This window comes from Triturus cristatus, chromosome 5_2, assembly GCF_964204655.1.
Source record: "Triturus cristatus chromosome 5_2, aTriCri1.1, whole genome shotgun sequence".
Lineage (NCBI taxonomy): Eukaryota > Metazoa > Chordata > Amphibia > Caudata > Salamandridae > Triturus > Triturus cristatus.
Genome location: NC_140588.1, coordinates 188677791 through 188700853, shown reverse-complemented (window position 1 = coordinate 188700853; position 23063 = coordinate 188677791). Strand labels below are relative to the sequence as shown.

The 23063-nt window shown below is 41.3% G+C and overlaps 1 protein-coding gene across 6 annotated transcripts in view; it reads left to right on the top strand.

The window, feature by feature from the left end:
* ZNF407 (zinc finger protein 407) overlaps positions 1–23063 on the top strand; it is a 1626307-nt gene that overhangs the window by 1190126 nt on the left and 413118 nt on the right. The window lies entirely within an intron of this gene.

Genomic DNA, 23063 nt, shown 5'->3' with positions numbered 1-23063 from the left:
GAGGCCCACCAGGTTTTCCGAAATCCCGATGTCCAGAGGGTCCGCTGTCCGCAGTTATCGAGTCCTGTCCATTCTCTGAGGCCTTCCGTTTCAAGGAGCTACTCGGTGAGTACCATCGCCGGGGAGGCGTGTTGACGCGCACATAGGTTGTGCCGGTCAAGACGGATTTGGGTACACAAATCCGGTCTGCACTGTTTAGCAGTGTATATGTACTGTTTAGCAGTATATCAAGTATTCCGAAGTATTCAGTTATTGTCAAGAATTCAGCGTGGTGATTAGTTAAGCAGACTGTCATCATTGTCGACCATTATTAAATGTTTAATGTTTAATGTTTAAAGTATTCAGAAAATGTCTTGCATATTGTGGTATGAATGACTGTTCATTGTTCACTGTTCATTATTGTGTTTTTCTCGTATTAAGTAAGTTCAAGAGTAAGTATCAGATCAGTTGTCAATATGCCGCTCTTCTCGAAGTTAAGACAGATTACTACCAGAAAAGGGGTGCTTGAAGAAGCAGTTCCTATTCCTCCTAGAGACACTCCAGGACATTTCATGTACCATAAGCATGGCTTAGATGCCATATTGTTTCTTGATCTATGGGTAGATTATACCAAGGGATTACCGGAAAGTCAAAGGTGGCCCGCAGCGGGAACCTGGGATGCAGAGTGCATCATGAAAGTGGAGGAAGAGTTATGGAAAAGAAAGGTCAGACAGTCACAGAAAGACGCTGTCGAGTTATGGCGTAAAGAATCTCATAGACGAACAGAAAAAGCACGTAGACAAGAAGATAGGAGTAAAGAAAGTTCAAATAAAGTTCAAGAAAATCTATTAATTGAGGAAGGTATCCGAGTGAAATCAGAACAAGTAAATAGACAAAGAAATGCTCTTATGAATGGTATGTATCCCCTTCTAGCCGAAGGACTACCTAAGGCTGCTCCAGAGATGCCAAAAGACTTGCCACCCCCATTATTTCCAATTAAGGTACATCCAAAAGGGCATCCCAGAACCGCAGAAGATGTTTTTCTTTCCTCATATCTAGACGATGCAGCCCCCGAGTATGCTAACGCCACACCACATAGACCGTCTGGCGGAGGGGTTCAACGTCAGGATCAGGTATCTGTACCCGTGCAACAGCAAGTCCCGACGCAAGCTTCAGCAAGCACATCTGTTTCCGCATCTGTCTCCGCAGTCGACTCTACAGGGGTATCGACACCCATAGTTGCTGTGTCACGTTCGACGAACCCATTCACACCCGACGCCCCAGATGGGGCCACGGGAGGTGCTAGCAGTACCTTTACACCACCTAGAATAAATAAACTTGTCTTTCAAGAGTCAGCGCATTCACGTACACCTAAATTCGTAAGTGAACGTACGCTTAAGGAACTCCTTGTAAATTGTAGATATGACCCGGTGGTTGGTAAAGAGGACGAAATGGTCCTGGCATCATTACGTATCAGGCGAGCCGCAGAGTATTTAGCAAGGTTACCAGGGATGATTACGCATCTAGATAACATATATCATTTTGTTCAAACAGGACGAGATCCAGGATGTATTAACAGAGCTATGGAATTCCAGAAAGTAGAGATACAGGGGGAACTGTTACGTTTCCTCATAAACTGTGTGATCAGAAATCAAGATCGTCCGGGGGTAGACCCGAATGCAATGCTTACTCTTACAAGATGGAGTCAGAATATATCAGAAGGGAGACACGATAAGCAAAATTGTATAATAGCCATGTGCCGAAAAATCCGTAAAGAAATAGAACGTATTCATGAAGAGAGATTGGGAACAGACGAGTTTGAGCAAGATGAAGTGTCCGAATCAGAGAATTCCGCAAGACAGTCAGAGACCGTAGCCTATGTAGGCAGAGGGAGATCCTGTGAAAATACTAGATGTTTTTCTGATCCCATACACTCTGTATGTCCAAATAATAGCAGAACGTATCCGACGCCTGTAATAAATCTGAAGTCTCCTGAACATTCGTTTCAAGCCGCAGATAAGATACTACGAGAACGAAGGGGTTACCACCTCCTCGATTCCATGGATGAGCAAGAATTAGCCAGATCAGCCGTTCACTGGATCGTTAGTCCTGAAAAATACGGTGATGAGACCGTAGCACACACGTTTCTCAATCTCAGTACAGATGAACAACGTTTAGCTGGAATCTATATGATTCAGCAACTCCTCATATTATATAAGAGCCAACATGCTGACCCTGGTCTTTTACCTGATATATTAACGGAACTACTCACAAACAGATGGAGAGGTTCTAGTAACAAGCTAATTAAAGAGATATTAGTGTCACGTAAACAGTATGTCCTTTTTGTAAGTCCGGATTCTCTCTCGCTGCCCCACAGAGAAAGAACGCCGTACTATATGGATAGACAAAATCCTTTACGGGAAGTGCACCCAATAAAAGGCGAAGACAATGAGTTTCACCGAGTATTTGTTTACACACCCATATCAAAAATGGAATTATTAGAAATGAAGAAAGTAGTACCTAGTCATGATAAAGACCCAGCGGGTTTCCACCGAGAAATTAAAGACATGTTACTAATGGGAGAGTACACCTTTCCTGATATTATGACGATATTAAAGGTGCTTTTGCCTGCTGGCATTTATGAAAAACTGAAAGAAAAAGAGTGGGAAGTGGGAGACCAAAAGATAGACTGGACAGCATTAGCAGAGGAAGAAAGGGCCCGAACTGCAGGTTCAGGGCTCGGGGATAAAGTTAAACTGTTACCAGGTTTACTAGTACAGGTACTGCCACGTTTATTAACTACAAAAAAGGAAGATTGGGGTGCAATCACAGCCTGCAAACAAAAGCAAGATGAAGACACAAGCGATTATTATGCTCGATTTGAAAAATGTTTTGGTATAAATAGTGGTATAAAAGCAAGTAGTGATTCATATCCACATTTATTTGTGACAAAATTAGTGGAAAATGCATTACCTCCAGTAAAGAATAGAATATTGAAATTCGAGAGTACCTGGCAAAGTAACACTCCGTCGCAAATGCTACAAATGTTACAGTATCATCACAATAGAATTAGGGATGAACAAGAACACGAGCATAGACGCATGAAGGATACAAAAATGAAAATGCTAGTTTCTCAGACAGTACCAGCAGATGGTCACAAAAAGGGTGTGACACACTCTGGTGATTCTGCTGTTCCTGTAAAGGGAACCTGCAATTACTGTAAACAACTGGGCCATTATGTACACGATTGTCCAGTCCTGAAACGTAATATAGCTACAGGTATTGCAAAGGAGAGACCACGATTAGTTAGACAAGATCAGAATGAACAAGGAGCTATGCAGCATGGACAGTCCATGCCAGTTCAGCAACAGTCCATGCCAGCCTCACAGCAACCCATACAGTTTGTGCCAGCTGCACCACCGTTGCCTGCTACTGCCACACAAACTACAACACGACAAATGTATCAGACTGCACAGTATGAATACCCTGAATATCAGCGCTACGCATGAACCAGCCTAGAGAGGGAAGTTGACTTACCGCTTATCGAGATTCCTGTAGATCAAGAAGGACCTTATGTACATAGTGAATTATTAGGTCAAGATAGAAAATTCTTACTCGATACAGGGGCAAGTCGAACAACTATAAAACGAAGTGAAGTTCCAGGGGCACCCCTCTCAGGCTCTCAAAATGTTTCCCTTGGTTTTTCGGGAAAACCTATTGTTAATGAAGTATCACAGCCTCTACCACTTACGATAGGACCTTTGACACGAACTACAGATTTATTGCTTACTAAATCATGCCCAGAAAATCTGTTAGGAATTAAAACTCTGAAAGCACTAGGAGCCATAATATGTTGTTCTCCGGAAGGAGTAAGGTTGTTTTTGCGTGATTTTAAAGGTCACTATGTGTCTAGAGACATGGATCTCCGACTACAGACTTTACCAGTACATCTATGGGCACAAGGCCCTACGGATGTTGGCTGCATGAACATTACACCCTATCGAGTCACACTGAAAGCAGGAGTGGTACTACCACGAATGCGACAATACAAGTTACCGCATGATGCTGTAGTGGCTTTGCTGAAAATCATTGATGAGCTGATTGCCCAGGGAGTAGTTGTAGAAACAGACTCCAATGTATGTAATTCACCGATAATTCCGATTCTTAAACGAACTGATCCTACTGCCCCACCAGTATACCGATTGGTTATTGATTTGCGTGAACTAAACAAGTGCATTGTACCACAATTTCCTGTGGTCCCTGATATATCATCATTATTGACAGCAATTGATTCCGAAGCAACATTCTTTACTGTAATTGATCTCAAGAATGCCTTTTTCAGCGTCCCAATAGATCCGGAAAGCCAATACTTGTTCGGATTCAGTTTAAATGGGCGCAGTTTTAAATTCTCACGCGCTCCCCAAGGATTCACAGAAAGCCCCAGCATCTACAGCCAAGCACTGAAACGAGAACTTGACAGTATCCACATGCCAGTCAATACTGCACTGCTTCAATATGTCGATGATCTGCTGATCACCGCGAGAAGCGAGCCAGAATGTGAAAAAGCTTCTCTGACAGTTTTACATTTCCTAGCCGACAAGGGGCACAAGGTGTCCCCTTCTAAGCTGCAATTCTGTGTTCAGCGAGTTATTTATCTTGGTCACTCGCTGTCCAAGGAGGGAAGGCAGCTTACACCAGATCGCATCCAGTTAATTGCTAATATGTCAATACCCAAGACACAAAAGGAGGTGCGGGCTTTCATAGGCCTCACTTCATATTGTAGGCAGTGGATCCCTCAGTACGCATTTCTAGCAAAACCACTCATTCAGTTAACCACACAGGAGGCAGCCACATCGACTGTTCTCCCTTGGACTCAGGAACATACACAAGCTTTTGAAAGCCTAAAGGAAGCTTTATGTCAAGCACCTGTTTTAGCAACACCATGTTATAGCAAACATTTTACACTCTTTGTTACAGAACGCGAAGGTACTGCCTTGTCAGTACTCACTCAGGATCAAGCAGGATCACGCAAGCCATGTGCTTATTTTTCCAGTACATTAGATCCCGTAGCTCAGGCTTTGCCTGCATGCCTGAAATCAGTGGCAGCGACAGCTTTAGCAATCAGACAAAGCGATGCCATAGTATTAGGACACCCATTGACAGTACAAGTACCACATGCAGTAGAGGTTCTTGTGAACCGAACACAAACACAACACTTGACCATAGCAAGACTTACCGGTTATGAACTGACATTGTTTCAACCACACATAGAGATCCGACGGTGTAATACATTGAATCCTGCTACACTATTACCTGTAATTGGAACAGACCCACTAGCTCATGATTGTGTTGAAATCATTGAAATAAAGACGAAACCTAGACAAGACTTGACAGACGTTCCATTGTTAGATCCAGACCTGACGTTGTATGTAGATGGATCGTGCATGAGAACAAGTACAGGAGATTTAGTGGCCGCGTATGCAGTCACAACAGACACTGAAGTTATTGAGACACATTGTATAGATACTCTGTCAGCCCAAGCAGCAGAACTTATTGCTCTAACGCAAGCCTGTATTCAAGCCACAAATAAGAAAGTTAATGTATACACTGACTCACGTTATGCATTCGGAGTTGTACACGACTTCGGCGTGCTGTGGCGAGAGAGAGGTTATTTAACCTCCCATGGTGCCCACATTCAGCACGGACCCCTCATTCATGCCTTGTTAGACGCAATACATCTACCCACTGCTATATCGATTATGAAATGTAAAGCACACACGAAGGTTACTGATACCATTTCTCAAGGCAATGATTTAGCTGACAAAACAGCTAAACAGACTGCTCAGAATCGCACATTAGACATGACAAAGCCAATAGTTCAGACACCAACACAGTGTATGACAATTAAGGATCCCGCACTTGACGTAATTGACATACAGACACATGCCACAGCAGAAGAAATAAAGAAGTGGACTGAACTAGGAGGGATCCAGACAGATCAAGGATGGATGACGAAGGAGAAATCTGTATGGTTTCTCCCTGATTCCATGGTCCAAGCCATTATAGCTACAGTTCACAGTCCAGCACATTTAGGAGAGAAGGCTATGCTAGACAGCATTCAGCACATTTGGTTCAACAAACATTTACGAGCAGCAGCTAAACAAAAGGTTCGTACCTGTATGATATGTTGTCAGTTTAATCCAGGAAAGAGTGTTCCCGTAGAGCAGGGTGGATTTCAGCCTCCTGACCATCCTTTTGAAGTCCTCCAGATGGATTATATTCAGATGGAACGTTGTCGAGGATTCAAATATGTTCTCGTAGTTGTCTGCGCTCTCTCCCGTTGGACAGAGGCGTATCCCGTATCAGATTACACTGCCCCGACTACTGCCAAGCAGCTAGTTCGAGAATTCTTCCCACGGTACGGTTTACCACGTGTTGTATATTCAGATAACGGCCAGCCTTTCTCATCCGAATTAATGAAACATGTCTCACTCTTGTTGGGATATCAGTGGAAATTCCACTGTGTCCGACACCCCGAGGCAGCAGGTCTCGTGGAACGACATAATCAACTTTTAAAAATCAGACTGTCTAAAATATGTCAGGAAAAGGGTGTGGACTGGATAGTAGCCTTACCAGTTGCGCTATTTTACATGAGGATGGTAGCACACTCTCGAACAGGGCTATCCCCGTATGAGGTGATCTTTGGTAGACCACCGAATATGTGGGGGACGCCTATACCCCGTAAAATAACTGATGTTGACTGTAATATGCTGACAGATTACCTGGCTTCCTTGATGTCTGCACTACAATCTTGTCGTTCACAGGTAATCGCAGCTTTTCCCGACAACACCGAGGTGAAACCTCATGATGTAATTCCCGGCGATTATGTCCTCGTCAGGAATTTTGATCGGAAAACCCAACTGGAGCCAAGGTGGAGGCTTCCTAAGTTGGTCCTGCTGACGACCAGAACAGCTGTGAAGATCGAAGGGAGGAAAGGCTGGGTGCATTCCAGCCATATAAAAAAATTTCATGGACTTCCTCCTGACACAAACAGTATTCCCCGTGTGTCTTCCCCCATTGACTCAAAGCTACCTTTGGCTGAGGCCAGTAGCACCGAACTCTATAAACAGAAACTCAGGTCCAGATCTAAACTGTCGGACGATTTGATTGTTTAAGTCCTCTCCAAGGTGAAGCGGTTGAATCTGTCCCGACATGTATCCCTTAGGTCTGAATAATGTAGAGTCCAGAATCATAATGAAACGACATGCTTATTGTAAATTACTGCGTAGCCACTGTATTGTGACTTTATTAATTTTGTTTTCCTTGAGTTTTTTAATAGTTACCGCAAGTATATTGTTGCATATGTATTATCCTGTTTCTAAACGTGCTCTCAATATAACTGATGAACATTCTTTTAGTGACCTACCCCCACATGAGTTGTCCTATAGACTTGCGCTGCGCAATAACACATTCATTAGTATGTTACATCATTCCCATCAGACTAGTAATGCCACCAATTGTTGGGTGTGTGGCCGACTCCCTCCCTATCAGAATAACAAAGGAGTTCTGCCTTTCTTTCCACATCCATTTACACACAATGGCTCCTGTGGAGCATGGTTTAGTTTATTAAATTCCATAGACCCAGACACAGCAGTTTATCAACAACATTGGATATGGGGAAATCTGAATCTAGTTTTATTCAAAGTCTGTCACCCTAATAAGGAGGGTCACCCCAGTAGAACAGGAACTGATTTAGAAAATGAAGTGTATAAATTAGGTAATTTTACGCCTAATCTTATGATTTTGAATATCAAATCCGAAGTTGAACTAATTCTGCCCACTATGTCAGTATTTCCAGTAAAGGGTGAATTATGTGTGAGAAAAGTTGGTTCCATACATATGGGCCATAGCCAATGCGTTACTACAGTAGAATATAGTGATCAAGGTAAATCTTCATTTAGAGCTTCTCGCCATTCTTACTTTATATGTGGTCAGACGGCATATATGCTTCTGCCTCTAGATTGGGATGGTACCTGTTACATAGCATTCCTTCTGCCACCTGTTTTCCTAGCTCCTCCTGATTATTATCGACATATTCATTTAGTACACAAAAGAGAGCGGAGAGATCTCCCAGTTGTCGATTATACTGAGACGGCATGGGACAAGTATGTAGATTTCAATAAAGGTATCTTTCCCTATATAGGTACAATATCAAATAGTAAGCTGATACGCAGACTAACCAAGACTCTTGAAGCTGTAGTAAACGAGACTATAGCCGCCCTAGGCAATCTGACAGAGGAACAATCAGTGATGAGAATTGTTGTTCTCCAGAATCGTCTTGTCCTTGACGTCATCCTGGCCGATAGGGGCGGAGCTTGCAGGGTCATCGGATCCAGCTGCTGCATATTCATACCAGAAAATTCGCCATCTGTATATAAAGCTATAACACGCCTTCATAAGATTGTAAGCCAGATACACGAAAATCCAGGCACTTGGACGTGGTCCGGGTGGTTTTGGAGTGTGATATCAGCCTGGGGATGGAGAGTTCTATCCTTCCTAGGTATTGGCCTTCTTATGCTCTTCAGTTGTTGTTTATGCCTACAATGTGGACCAGCGATTTGTGGTCTGTGTGCCACATCATGCATTCCATATCACAGTTCTCGTTCAAAATACCGGAAGAAGAAGGAAGAAGAAATGATGCTCCATGAGCAAATCGATGGAATGATGAAGATTGATATCTCTTGAAGGGCAAGTAGGGGACAAGGAGGGAATGTGGAAATGTGGATTTTCCTGATCAGTTATGTCCCCTATCTTGGACCCCAACGGATCTATATGCATGTTACAAGTACATGTATGTTCCCTCCAGTTCCAGTTTCTAAGACGCAAACATATGTGTGTCTACCGTCGACATGTTCTCTGTCAGATCCGCCATCGATGGGCTGGATATTCGATTCCTAGGTATGAAAGGCCACCGACTTTATATGGCTAAGTTACTACATTTTTACAGTTCAGGCAAGTAGGCCCGATTCTGTCCTCAAAGCCTTTCCCTGCTCTCTGTCTCTGACAGCTTCAGCTTGAGCTCGCATCTGTATCCATGAACTTTGTCCTACTCCCTGTGCAGCTAACGGTGCCTGCCTCGGCCAGTTTTCGCCTGTCTGCCAAGAAGTTGTATTTCACCTTCGAATTATCTATTTTGCTCTCCAGCCGATGCATTCCTGTCTAGTGATTTAGGTAAACATTTCCTTTAGCTCACAAGCAAAGGACTCAGCCTTTCCGTCCTCCTGCAAGTGATTCATAGCCCTGTTGCCATGGAAAGTTTTCTGCCCCTCGCATCTCATATAGACACTTAGACGCTTGTACACGCACACACAGTTAGTATAGAATAGATTCTGTCCGAGAGTCCTTCTTTGTGGATAACATAGTTCTCTAAACATAGGATGGTAGATATGATTTGGGATTAGGTTGACTTGACCCCCCAGACTTCTCGTCTCCACATGTAGAGTTAAATGTCAAGTCCCCTTCACCCCCTAGTTGCACGTCAATTACACGTCATGCTGCCGCGCGCGCATCTATGCCAAGTATTATCTTATAGATCCACCTATGTCTGATAATCCTAACCAATCATGTTTCTTTTATTCCTTATTACGCCTAGTTTCAATTACGTACCTGTTATGTCACTTTTCTTATCAAATGTTACGCCTTCTACATTCGTTTCATTGTAATGTACTTATTATAAAAATACATGTCTGTCAATAAAATATTGTACTTCACTTCCTGAACCCTCGTGGTGACGGAACCTGAAGGCCGCGACTCGAGTCGGCCATTTTTGATGGAATAAAGCCCATTTAGAAAACCTCTTATACCACGGATTCTGCCTCTTGTTATTCTGAGCTATTTTACTTTATTTTAAAGATTCCGTATGAAATTCAGTCCGGTAATATTTATTTTATTTACCACAATGCCGGGCACTATATCCCTCACATTTCTGAGGCCTAAAATATCCAACAACACCCATGTGAGCTGGCAGCTTTTAATTCACATTTGTTTTAAACTAAGTCCTTCGCTAATGCAAAAACAAATTTTCCATAAGTTGAAAACATTGGGCGTGTATCACTTGCCTTATTTTACTTTCTACTGCCTAGTAGAAATTGAACAATTTACTTTAATACAGTAATTCCACACAGTTCCTCGCACAGTGGTGAAAAAAACGATTTAACTTGAAAAATAGCTTACATGTTTGCCCCGGCTGTCTCTATCTCCCAGGAATGTTTGCTTTTCCATGTGGTGCCAAGTCAAGGAGGAAAGTTTACATTTTAAGGCCTGAAAGGATCACTAATGCGACCTCATTTTCCTATTGTGTTTATGCCACAGGTCTTTCTGACCTTTTTGGGTCACACTAATTTTCCCGCGCCTACTAAAGATTAATGGCCCAGCAGGTGTTAAACTGGGCAGGCATAAACAGAAATCAGGAAGAGGGGCGAGGCGAGGCAACCTTGGGCTGGAGCACGGATTGCCAAGCAATTCTCAGAATCCGAAAATCTGATTTGGTCGTATTTTTCAGTTTCTATTTATAAATCCAGACGGAAGAAAAATATTTTTCCGTCCGTATTTATATGTAAAAATCAGTTTAAACGGAAAACCGGGAGTCTTATTCATGATCAAGGTGGAACTGGCATTAAGAAAGAGGAATAGGAAAAAGATTGACTGTGTTGCGAAAGTTGACATAGATCATGAAACAAGGTTGGCCAACAAAAACTGTTTTAACTTCGAAATTAAGAAAGTTTTGCGAAATAAGGGATAAATTAACTGTGACAAATGGGATTATGCAGAGAGGAGATAGAGTTGTACCACCAGTTACGTTGAGGAAGAAAATTGTAACCTTGTGTCATGAAGGACATAGAGGGATTATCAAAGCTAAGCAAACTGTTAAAACATGGTATTGGTGGCCAGGTTTTGATATTTTTGTGGATAGAATGGTTAGGGAGTGTATTGTTTGTGCTAATTCGGATAAATCACTGAGAACTCTTAGACCTAGTATGTGTGAGCCAATAGTTCCAGAACAGCCTTGGGATATGCTTGCTATAGATATTATGGATCCCATTGCAGGGATGCAGAAGTATGTAATTGTCTTAACTGATATTTTTTCAAGGCAGCCAGTTGAAAAAATTGTGGAAAGGGTTGACACCGATTCTGTATTAAATGTTTTTGTACAAAGTCCTTTTAAATGAAGGTTTGCCTATACAAATACATAATCGTTATTATTTTGCTAGCATAGGGGTAAAACATAGAATCCTGTCACTCTCTAATCCTACTGGTAATGCAAGATCAAACGTTTCAATAGAGTGATTAAGAATGCGTTGCAATTGACTGTCAAGAATGGAGGTGATAAACTAATTGAATATACAGATGTACTGTTCATGACACTCTTCGAGTGCCATCTTTTGAGGTCATACAAGGTAGGGAGGCCAGGACTAAAGGTAATCCAGAGTGGTTAGTACTTTCTTCCACAGTGGAAAAGATCAGGAACAGGAAGAAAATTGTTGACACCCATTTAAAGGATAAAGAAAAATATGATTTAAGAAAGAAAATTAAGAGACCGGTGTTGAGGTGGGAATGATGGTTAAGGTAAAGAAACCTTAGAAAGTTAAGAAAGGTGAAAGTCTGTTTGCTGTACCTTTGAAGGTCATTAAAGTTTTGCATAATGCTGTCATGTTGAGTGATGGCAAAGTTTGGAATTTAAAGAGAATTGCAGTGCCTAACGGTTAAGTAGTAAATAAAGGTATCGTCCCTAGTAAGAATTTCTGATTGGATTGGGAACAAAATATATATATGTAATTTAATTGGTTTTGTTATAATTCTTGATTAATAGTGTTATATTTGGTGTGACTTTTAAGAGAATGTTATTTATTTTTGTTTGTAAAGGAGGAAGATGTGTTATGTTTATTTTTGCATTAGCGCTCGTTCTCTACAGCGTTGCTGTCCCCTTGACAATTGGGGATTCTAGATTGTTAGGGTAGTATCAGGTGCCTGAGGTTTGGTGAAGCAACGAGAAGAGCGGAGGTTGTATTTGTTAGAGGTGCTTTAGACTACATTAAATCTTTACATAATGTTTACTCTTTGAGTATTCATTACACTGGAGCGTGTTCAGTTGCTGAGAGTCACAGACAGGCCAAGGGTCATTGGATGTTACCTATTAAAGACTTCTACCTGTTAAATCACCATGTTCTGCATCTTAAAAAAGACCACAGGGTATACCCATATTACCTTAGTGGAAAACAGGTTCTTTCTGTATAGGGTTTTGTTCATTTAGTCCCAGACATCTGATAGGTACAGTTTTGAAGGCTGGCATTTGTATATTGTACCCTTGATAACATTTACTGTGCGGAGGCTAATGCCAGGGCTGATCCTCTTTTCACAGTGCAGCCTTCCAAAATGTTCGAAGTTACAATTAGAGTTTTGCTGTATTGTTGCTTCATCTGTCCTTTAGTGTAATACTGCTGTCACTCATACAAATGCTAGGGAACAGTATGACGCTTCGGATGCAAATGAAACTTCATTTATCTGCAATGTATGCCTCAGATACCACTTATAGACAGTGGTCTTAACAGTGCCTTCCCAAATTGGCCCCCTACTTTCCGTGGAAAAATTGAAGGATGTTTGCAGGTAAAGCAAAATTAATAGTCAATGTTCACAGTTAGGACGGGCTGAATGAAGTGGCAGTCCAAACACTTTGTAGCTTTAGAACTGATGCAAGTGACTGACTTGAGGAGAAATATAATTGAATAACTAGGAAGCATCCTTGTGTTTTAATTTTATGAATCGAGGCCTATTTTGCAGTTAAGAGATGATCAAGTATTGGTTTAAGTTTTCAGAAATTTAGTGTTGTAGGTATGTGTACTTTTTTCTTTTTATTTGTCCTCATATCACCATAGATGCCTTTTTCGGTATACATTTCCACTACCCTTAGCGCATCTAGTCGATTTTAAAATTCAGGCCTTAATGAACAAAACTTGTGTCAGCCTTCCCGTGGGTACTTCCTCTGGCCTTTAGCCTGGTGTAATCATTAGGTTTTTGTGAAAGTTGGAATTTATCCACCGTGCAAGTGGTTCCCATATCTGAGACTGTCTGGTTTGAACAACACATGTCTGAGGTGCTAACATATATCAAATATTTCAGCCAACCCATAAATTGTGGTGGTACTGTCAGAACTTAATATTTACAGATTTCTCTCCTTGCCAATAAGATCATGTAAAACAGGAACTTATGTGAGTTTGATGATACAGACAGCTCTTCTCTTTCTTGTTCCGTTAAATTCCCAAAAATAATGAGAGTGGAGCTTACCTCCATATTTTTCTGCAGAATCTCAAATATGGTCTTGCCCAACTTACACCAGAATGGTTGCAACCATTTACAAGCAAAGCATCAAACATGTGTATGTCATCTGGCATCTTTTCTCCACATTTTAGGGCAGCCGTCAGTCACGCGTCTCCCGCACCTTGCCAATCTTGCGGAGCTCCAGAAGGCCCTATAGAGAGTGAAGAGATGGTTTCTCCTTAAGGGCGTGGTTTTCAATGTCATGTATAAAGTAGATTAAATCTTTTTGCTCACTCCTTGGCAGGTATTCATCCCAAATTATTGCTGGTGATTCTTGGGTTATTTCTGACTCTATACTAGTCTAATCATCACTTCCGCCGTCTTTGGTTCTCCATTTTGCCATTCTAATTAACTTAGAGTTGACTCAATTATTAACTCTTAATGCACTTTGATCCGTACTTTGAGTTGATGCTATTTAAATTTGAGCATCTTGCCACACATCGTTTTTGTCAAGCTTTCCCATGACAGTAGCCCCTCCTTACCCATCAAATGTAAACCGCCTAATTCTTGATTGCCTACTTAATATTGACAAAAAGGTGTGTTCCTCAGTAGAACCCACAGCTTTCCATCCTCTTTAGCGCAGCTTCTTTAAATTTGCACAACTCTGGCAGCTAGTGAACAACGAGAGATGATAGTCTATTCTGAGGGATTCCTGCCACTCAAGACTCCCAGAACGGCAATGTATTGTGAAGAGTGAATTTAGGGTGGTGTAATCTACCTGTACACCTCTTGCAGTCTCAGCTGTGTGTCATTGTTGTATGGCATGGTGCCATTTTGCTCTGGTCCAGGGTGATAGTTGGCAATGCACCAAACATTGAGTGCCGCTTTATCAGTGAACATCTTTTAAACCATGAAATTCATTTTGAACAATCTCCTGGGCTTTCTTCTGAGAACAGCACAAGCTTTTGGCAGCCTTTGTGTGATTGGCAAGGCTGTTCTGCAGTGACAACTATGTTGGGTGATTGTCAAGTTACCATCCATGTTTTCTTTTAAAAAATGTAAGCAATCTTTAATAGCTTAATTTCTCTTCTCTAATTTGCAAGTGAAAGTCAGAAACAGAAAATATGATAAAAGGAAAAAAACTGATCTAACCATCAGAAGCATACAGCCAGAAAAACCCTCCACCTGTCTTCTCATAGTCTCCAGATAAACCATACACATCCTGAGAGTAATGGTTTAGAGCATTTAATGTCGATTTGAATTTAAATAAATTACTCTGTTTAGACCAGAGAGTAGAAAGTTGAAGCTTGAACACAGAATGATATTGTAAGAGCAGAATATTTTCAAGCTCCTTCCACAAAGTATACCTCCACCTAGTGAAGTGCATGATGACTATGAATCAGCGGTAAAGTGTTTGAAAAATACTTTAGTGTTCAGAAGTGTATTACGTTCAGAAGCGCAAATATTTCTTCAGGAAGTAACAGTCCATGTGTATTGGTAGGCTTGCATAGTGTATTTTTAAGAGTTGTTACTGCACTATGGGAATTTAGTTATTTACATATCAGCTGATAATGCTTGAACTTTCAGGTAGATTGCACAATACAAAAAGAATGTTGACTTAAAAAATCCAACACTAGCTGAAGTGTAAATTATGGGGGAGCTACTGCAAGAGGATGCGAAGGTATTGATGAAATCTACAGATGAATCAGTGTATGTTATGTGTCCTGTAACAGAGCTGGAGCAGCAATGAAATATGTTACTAATAGTGAATTCTACACGTGGGGCTCATTGAAAGTAGCGAAATTTAAATTGTGTCCTGCTCTTAAAAACAGAATGTTGTAAGAGTGGTTTGATAAACTATTTTGCTAGAGCCCATAATAGCAACAACAATAAACCTAATATCATTGAATTATGGTCAACGCAATTGCCGAGATCCTGTCACTGGTAATAAGATTGAAGGGGAACTGTTGAGTTTACATGCTTGTGCCCATTTTACAGTTACCTCGGACAAAACATTTTGAGAGAGCACTGGATGTACTGGAAGTGAAGGAACCCGATGTCAGATTGGCAGTGGGGCATGACTAAAGATTGAAATATTTGGTTATTTTGAAAGCACCGTTGAATACAAAAGGATGGAAGTATGCAACAGGGTTTAAGTAGACATTTTGCGGTGGGATTGTTGGCTATGGTGTTGATGCCTATCAAAAAAGTCTTTGAGAGTGAGCCTCTTCAAATGACTGTAGACGTGAATAATATGTTTGGCAGATATAGAGAGATTTTAAGGATTAGTTGGGGAACTTGAAAGATTTGAACTTGTAATTAAACTGAAGTGAAGTGTGCCACCAGTTAGATATAGCATGAGGAGAAATATTGGGCAAGTGGTGGCAAAAGGTGTGATTGAGTCCATTGAGAGTTCCTGGGCTCTCACCTGTAGTAATAGTAAAAAATTTAATAATAATAATTGTGACTAACACATCTGTGTGAACTTGCAAAATCCTAATTGTGCAATCTGGTGGATTGTTATCCTTTACCTTTTAAGGTGATGGTCCTTTGGCTATTTTGGGGAAAGCAAAATACGTTTGAAATTTGAACTTCAGATCTGCATACCATCAGGTGGTGGTTCTGGCCACGAAATGTCAGGACTTTACCATTTTTGTCTCCTCACATGACATTTTTCAATTTAGGAGGATATTATTAATGTTGGCATCAGGGAGGCTGTTTTTATAGTGTGGGTTGAGTCATGTTTAAAAGAATGAGTGGTATCTTGATGTTTCCGGCGAACATTCAGATTTTTTAGAGGGTGATATGAAACACAAAGAGAATTTGTGGGTTTTACAAAAACAAGATTGTTACTGGTTACGTGTGAGTTTTGCAGGTTTCAAATTGAATATTTGGGTTGTATAATTTTGGAAGACTGTATCACATGGAGGCCTGGGTTTTATTAGCTATTGAAAAAGCCCAAAGATCGAAATCTAAACGCACCAATCTTCCCCATCTCCTCCTCCAACATGAGCTCCACGTCTAATTCCATACAGAGTACTAGCGGAACCACTGGATGTCCACCTACTCCAGATATGTAACCATCTCTGGAGACTGTCCCACGTTATACAGTCTTTCTAAATGAGCCTTGAGCACCGCATTATTCATCTCATGCATGTTCCATCCGACTATCTCAAGGACATATTGGGCAGTTTACTTGCCTCCCTTTTCAGGAGCCATGCCAGCAGTCTACTGGGCTTGTCGCCATCTCTATGCAACCTCTGTTGATATTCCTTTTGCGTAAACTTGTCTAATCCATCCCAGATTTCCCCAAGCTCATGCTTAGCTTTTTTGACCTCTGCAACCACAGCCAAGTCTATTGTCTTACTTCTCTGCAGGTCTGTCAACCTTCCCTCCAGTGTCACCAGTCCCCCAGCCAACTGTTGTCTAATTCAATAAACCTTACTCATGCATTCCACCCACTTCACTGCCTTCATCTTCTCCCACTCATTTCCTCTGCTGGTCATCGTGCCCCAGTACCTATCCTGATACCCTGTCAGTGCCGCACCACTAAGATCCACCTCGGAGTACTGCAATTTAAACGGCACTCCAGGCACCACCCACATGGGGCATAGGCTGAGTATGTGGGCGAGTGCAATTGACCCCTCTGTTTCTGTCTCAGCTTATGGCCCTCCTCAACAATTAAATGTGTTTTCTAAAGGCACGCTATATCTATCTCCTGTCTATGCAAGTAGGACATCACCATGAGTCTATTCACATACCCCTGAGTCCTCTGACATTCTAAGTGACTGTCTTATAAATTTGCGGCATGCTTCCACAGACATTTCTGCCAATGGAAATTTCCAGCCTGACACCCCCCCCCCTCCACCCACAGCACCACCCCACACTCGTTGACTTTCAGAATCTTGGCTCAGCACCCACAGCCAAACCAACTACACAGCCCCTATCCTGTTATCAGTGTATTGCCAGAAAACAGAACTGTTGAGACAAACTTCTCCCCTCCCCCGTGTAAACGCAAGAGAATAAGAGTACATTGTGCTTACCCATCATTCCTGGTCAAGACTCTCGTCCAGGCCCCACCCTCCCTATCCCCTAGATCCAATAGTAAGCAAGGCCCAAATTAAAAAAGCCTCACAATTGCCTATATACTATTGTTGAGGGAGTACGCATTGGTTCATTCCCAGGTTTTAGTATCAGAGCACCTTTGCGCCAATTAGGCAAGATATTGAACAAAAAAATGCTAAGTGAAAAGTTTGGTGGTCAGCAGTGGACAAGGATGTGGAATTTCATTTCCTAAGGTGTATGGTTTGCAGAGCAGTAAATGCAAATTTGAACACAAACAAAATACATGTTGGAAAAGATTGGTATTGTGTTTTGGAGATTCTTTTCATTTATTGGCATGGGATACTCAATATGCTATTGTTTTGATTAGCAGAAGTCCAAAATGGATTGAAGTTTGAAGACTTTCTTTTTCTTGGCCAACCATTTGCACTTGCGTACTCTACCTGTCTCTTGAGGCCACACCTCTGATTCATGGTAGCCTATTCCAGAAACACTGGTGTGTCCACGTTGGATCAGGTAATCCCGACAGTGGGCTCAGTGCCCCATCTCAACATTTCCCTGCATAACCTGCAGGCACCCCACTGGCGATTTCTGGGACTTTCACTTTCAGAGTAAAAAAAAATGTCAAGGTACTTGTTGAGGTTTTCTTCTTTTAAATAATTTTATGACTTCCCTTTTGCTTTTAAATGTTTCTTTTATTTAAATTTTAGATCCCAGTACGTTCACCCAATGTGGGAGCACCTCAGTTGAACTAGGGAGTGCTTGTGCTCCAGTCTTGTTTTTCTTTGGCCTACCATGTGCACTTACTATGCTCAGGCAGCAGTTTAGCTCTCTCTTGAGACCATGCCAGAATCATGATGGTCTTTTTCAGCACCAGTGTGGCATGTCTGTGCCAAAGACAAGCCTGCCTGTGCCCAGATTGTGCTCAGTGCCAGAAACCCTGCCTTGTCCAAGCTGAATTTAACCAATCCATCTCACATCTCCTATTCCTCAGTGTCCCTGCATTCACTCGTTTCACAAGATAAGACCCGCATGAAATGCTAAAGCCGGTTATACCTTCCCTAAACCATTTTTCAGTGTTCATTCTGTGATTGCAGCATTCCCAAGGGGAAAATTCCTTTGCACCCACTTAGTTCAGGTCACCCAGCACCAATCATGTTATCCCATTCATTATGACTTTACATGCAGCCGAAGGCTACATACTTCAAATAAACTACTTCCTTATAAACGTAACTTCACACCCCAGTCATTGTCTAGATCTCAGTCGTTGCTATAGCCTGGATATTTGATAAAGTACCAGGACCATCCTATAAGATGTCGCATTGGACTTGCTATTGTGTTTAGGATTCTTACACATGTGCACATACTGATTCCATTCGCTTCCCAGCAGTGAAAACCTTCTGTTTACTTTAAAACTCAATGCGACATGGTCTCTCTCTGCCACGCTTAAAATCACCCTACAGGTCTCGGGACCAATTTTTCAATTTGAAGACTTTTCGTCTGCCGTCTCCACGAGTTCATCAATGCTTTTAACTCTCTCTCGATCAATCTTATTTTCAATGGGTCATGCTCATGCTCATTCAGCAGGGCATCTACTTAACCCAACTTTAACTAACTTTAATTTCCCCTCACATAGACTCATCATTACAATGCCACTTTTTCTATTATAATAAACAATCTGAGATCCCTTACCTGCTCCTCCATATCTATCCTCTTTTAGGAAACAGGCCTGCAACAAAATTACCCTGACCAGTCTTAGTTCCTGTCTGAATGCAATCTGCTCCGTAATTGTGAAGATACTACTGTGAATGTCAATATAGCAGTTTACAACTCTTTTTTGGATTAGTATTGCTATTATTTCCTTAGCTTGGCTTACACAGCATGGCCATCTACCATGCTCCCCGACAGAAACCATGGTACACGGAGAAGATACGTTAGGCGAAGCGCCACTACAAAGCTTTATAGAGAACTTTGAGACAATCTTACGATCCTGAAGCTAAGGCCACCTATTGCCGAACTGTTAAATATATTGGCACCTAATTTCTTCTACACAAACTTCTTAGCTTGCCAGTAAAACTCAATCGTCCAACAGTGCCCCCTGAAGAAAATATCTCCGTTATTGAACGCTTTCTCCAACCATTTCTGTTCTCTAATAGAGTCACCCAATCTCAGGATCTCTGTGATGGCTTATCCTCCTTCTTCTAGGAAAACACAGATAAAATCAAGTGCAGCTTTCCTCCTCCAATCCCTGGAGAAGTCATTCCCCTACTCGATCTTTTATCAGACTCATTTATTGGTTCATGATTCTCACTTTGAACCACTTACCTTAGAGAAACACTTTAAACTTACTATGTCCAGCTAGTCTGGCTTTCCCTTTGTTTTTTGCCTTTTTTTAACTGACCCTATTTTTCGCTGTGTTGGCAACCTCCACAACTTGTCCATACAATTCACTGTTTACCTGATGATTGGAAGCATGCAGCAGTCATTTCCCTTTGCCACGCCTTATCAAACCTAGTAACTATAGACCTACATTATTGCCTCTTTTCATTCTAGAATCTTGGAAAAAGCTATTAACTAGTAATTATCCGCCTATCTCGAGACTCACTCTCTCCTTCACACTGTCCAGTCTGGATTTTGTCCAGCTCATAGCACTGACCCTGCATTTCTTTCAGTGACAAGTGATCTAAGCAGACTCTAGGACCAAGGCTGCAAATGCTTCACCTGCTTGATCCTCCTAGGTCTCTCTGCAGCATATGACAATGCTTCTTTCTCGGCTGATTCATATGTTATTCAACCTTAGTATATGTCATTGAGTCCTTAATGGAGATTCTCTTTCTTAACTGAGAGAACTCATGCTGTTTTCTTAACCCCTTTTGTGTCTTCCTCCAAGAAAGTAAACCATGATATCAGTCAAGAATCTTCCTTAATCCCACTTTATTCATGATACATATTTCTTTTGGCCTCTCTCTTAAGGTCCCTCAACTTTGACATACTGTTGTATGCAGAAGACACTCGCATTGTTGTCTCAGTAGCCAATAATCTGCCCTTAACCCAAGAAACATTCAACAATTTCACGTTGGAGGTTTCTTTATTGATGAAATATAACTCCATGAAGCTAAATGGAAAAAAATGAAATCATTGTATTTGGAACAATACTTGTATCTGATCACCAGATTGGTGCCCAAAGGAACTTGGCCCTGCTCCTTCATCAACACCTTGGGATAAACCTGGCCATTTTCATCAATCACAAACTTTCTTTTACCCCTCAAATCAACCATATGCCTGCAATCTGCTTTTGTCTGTACAGGATGCTTCTTTAAGAGATCCCCTTCCTCCCACAGTATATGCAAAATGGTAATACATAACTTGGCTCCGCCGACTCTCTCTATCTTAACCTTCCTTCCCATTCTATTAGAACGCTCCAGAATGTATAAAATTCAGCTGGAGGATCCATGTTTACTCCATATCCAACCACCTCACCAATCTTCACTGGTTGCCTTTCTTAAAACGGATACACTTCTAGTCTCATTGTTTAGTACTTAGGGTCATAATAACCACCTCAGGTATTGCTTTTATTTATTTTGTATCAAAATTTCAATTTTATCATCCATCACGCACCTTATGTTCTTAAACACATTCCATAATTAAAGTTCCTCAAGTCTGTCAGTGGTGCAGCAGGATTATTCTTTTCTTACTTAGCTGCCATGCTCTGGAACACCATGTCGCACAGCCTCAAGAGCATCTCCAATAAGATGGACTTCCAAAGAAAGCTGAAAACCGTTATTTGCCTATTTCATTTGCCTGTATCCTTAATGCCAGGTAGCCCTCTTTTTGCTGCACTTTAGAAATATCATTCATTAATTCATTCAAGATTACCTACTCCCACATATGTTGATTTTCTAACAGAAGTGTTTTCAGGAGAAGGATGCTGCATGGTGTTAGTTTTGGACATTGGTGTTAAGTTTACTTCTTTGGAAATGCAAGTATTCCTTAAGAGAATTGGTACAGAACACAAGAAATGTTTGTGCCATTCCCAAGGAAATGGTCAGCTGCGTATCTGGGGTCTGGAAAATGTTTGAAAAAGAAGGAACACTTCGCCATAAAAGAAGGAAAGGTGACCTGTCTGGGGGAATGAACACCAATACCCAGTCTTCCGATAGCCATTCTGTTCTCAGTGACAATATAGGTGCGAAGGTAATTTCTCTGTGCAAAGTATGAAACTCTTCTAGGTTCAGGAAAAATACATTTTGGACTAATAAATATATTTATTCGTTTTTCTCCACTGTTGAGTTCAGTTTTGTTTTGCAGGGTTATGTTTTTTTGATTGCTATTTTGTGTCTCCAATATTTTCGTTTTTCTCGTGCAATTTCTTTATTGTTTGCTGTGTTGAAAAGGGGTATGTGTGTCTGTTTCAGGAGCCTGTATTTTGTTTGTAACGTAATAAGATGTTAACGTTTGGGAGTAGGTGGGTGTTGCATTGATGGCGATTGGTAGGATGGCTTGTGTGATTATTTTTGTGGGTCGCAATAAAGGTACTGTGGATGCAGTTATAGTGTTGGTTACTCAACAGTAGCCATAGCCCACCTCCTTGGCTGCCCTAACCCTAATCTATGTTAAATATGTTAATATATCATTTAAAAATGAAATGCATTTAACATTTTCTTAGTCCTTCCCCAAAGCTGCCAATTTAAATGTTACTTTTTATTAATTTGTGTTTAAAATTTAAATTGTTTATGGATCCTTACCCTAACTGTTTACTAACTCCAGTCAATGTTGAGTTTTTAATTATTTAAATTAAATGGGTAATCCCTAAACCTAACCCTACTTGTTGTTTAATATGTCATTGTATTCAATAATTTGAATGTAATGAATTTACATTGATTTTATTTACATTGATTTTATTTCTGAATGCGAGGAACCCTTACTACAACCCTAATGTTGTTTCTATCCTATACCTTAACCCTAGTGCCACCAATGGTATATATTTAAATGATCCATTTTATGATCATCCTCTTTTGCTAGGGAGTAGTGCTATATAATGGCAGACAACACCTTGATGTTGTAGGGGTAATGGTCAGGGGAGGCAAGAACTTCACCTCTTCTATGTGTGGAGGTTCCCTGTCTTTTGTAACTGTCACATGATCGTTCTATTATGGAGTTTCCTCCAGGCCTTCACCTAGCACCCTTGATTCTTGGGGTCCAGCATAAACTCATGGACATCCTGGTGTTTGCTTATACTGACAACTCTAGACTGCACTATTAGATCTGAGTCTTGGATCTGTTGCACCTCCACTAGGGGTAAGCTTTTTGCATCCATTGAGGCTACATGTCTCATGAGGCGTAAATGAACAGTTCCCCAACCTTGTGAATGCATTATTTAGCTTGAGTGCCATGTTCCAGCAAAATTAACATAACTGACCTGTCCATTCCTCATCCAAACCTGGCTGATCTAGCTGTGATTAGGAATATTGACCACATGGTCACAAAACAGGAGAACGTGGCTGTGGTTCTGCCACTGGATACAGACCCACTTTCTTGTGTTATCAACAGTGGTATGCACATTTGTAATCACAGGTTGGTAGGTTGTTTGGTGTCTGTGAGAGGCTAATTGTTATGGAGCAGACAGTGGTTACTCGGAAGTGTTTGAGGTCGGTGCAGTCACTTACCACTGTTGTCCTAGTGCCTCAGATCCTATTGCAATCCATTTG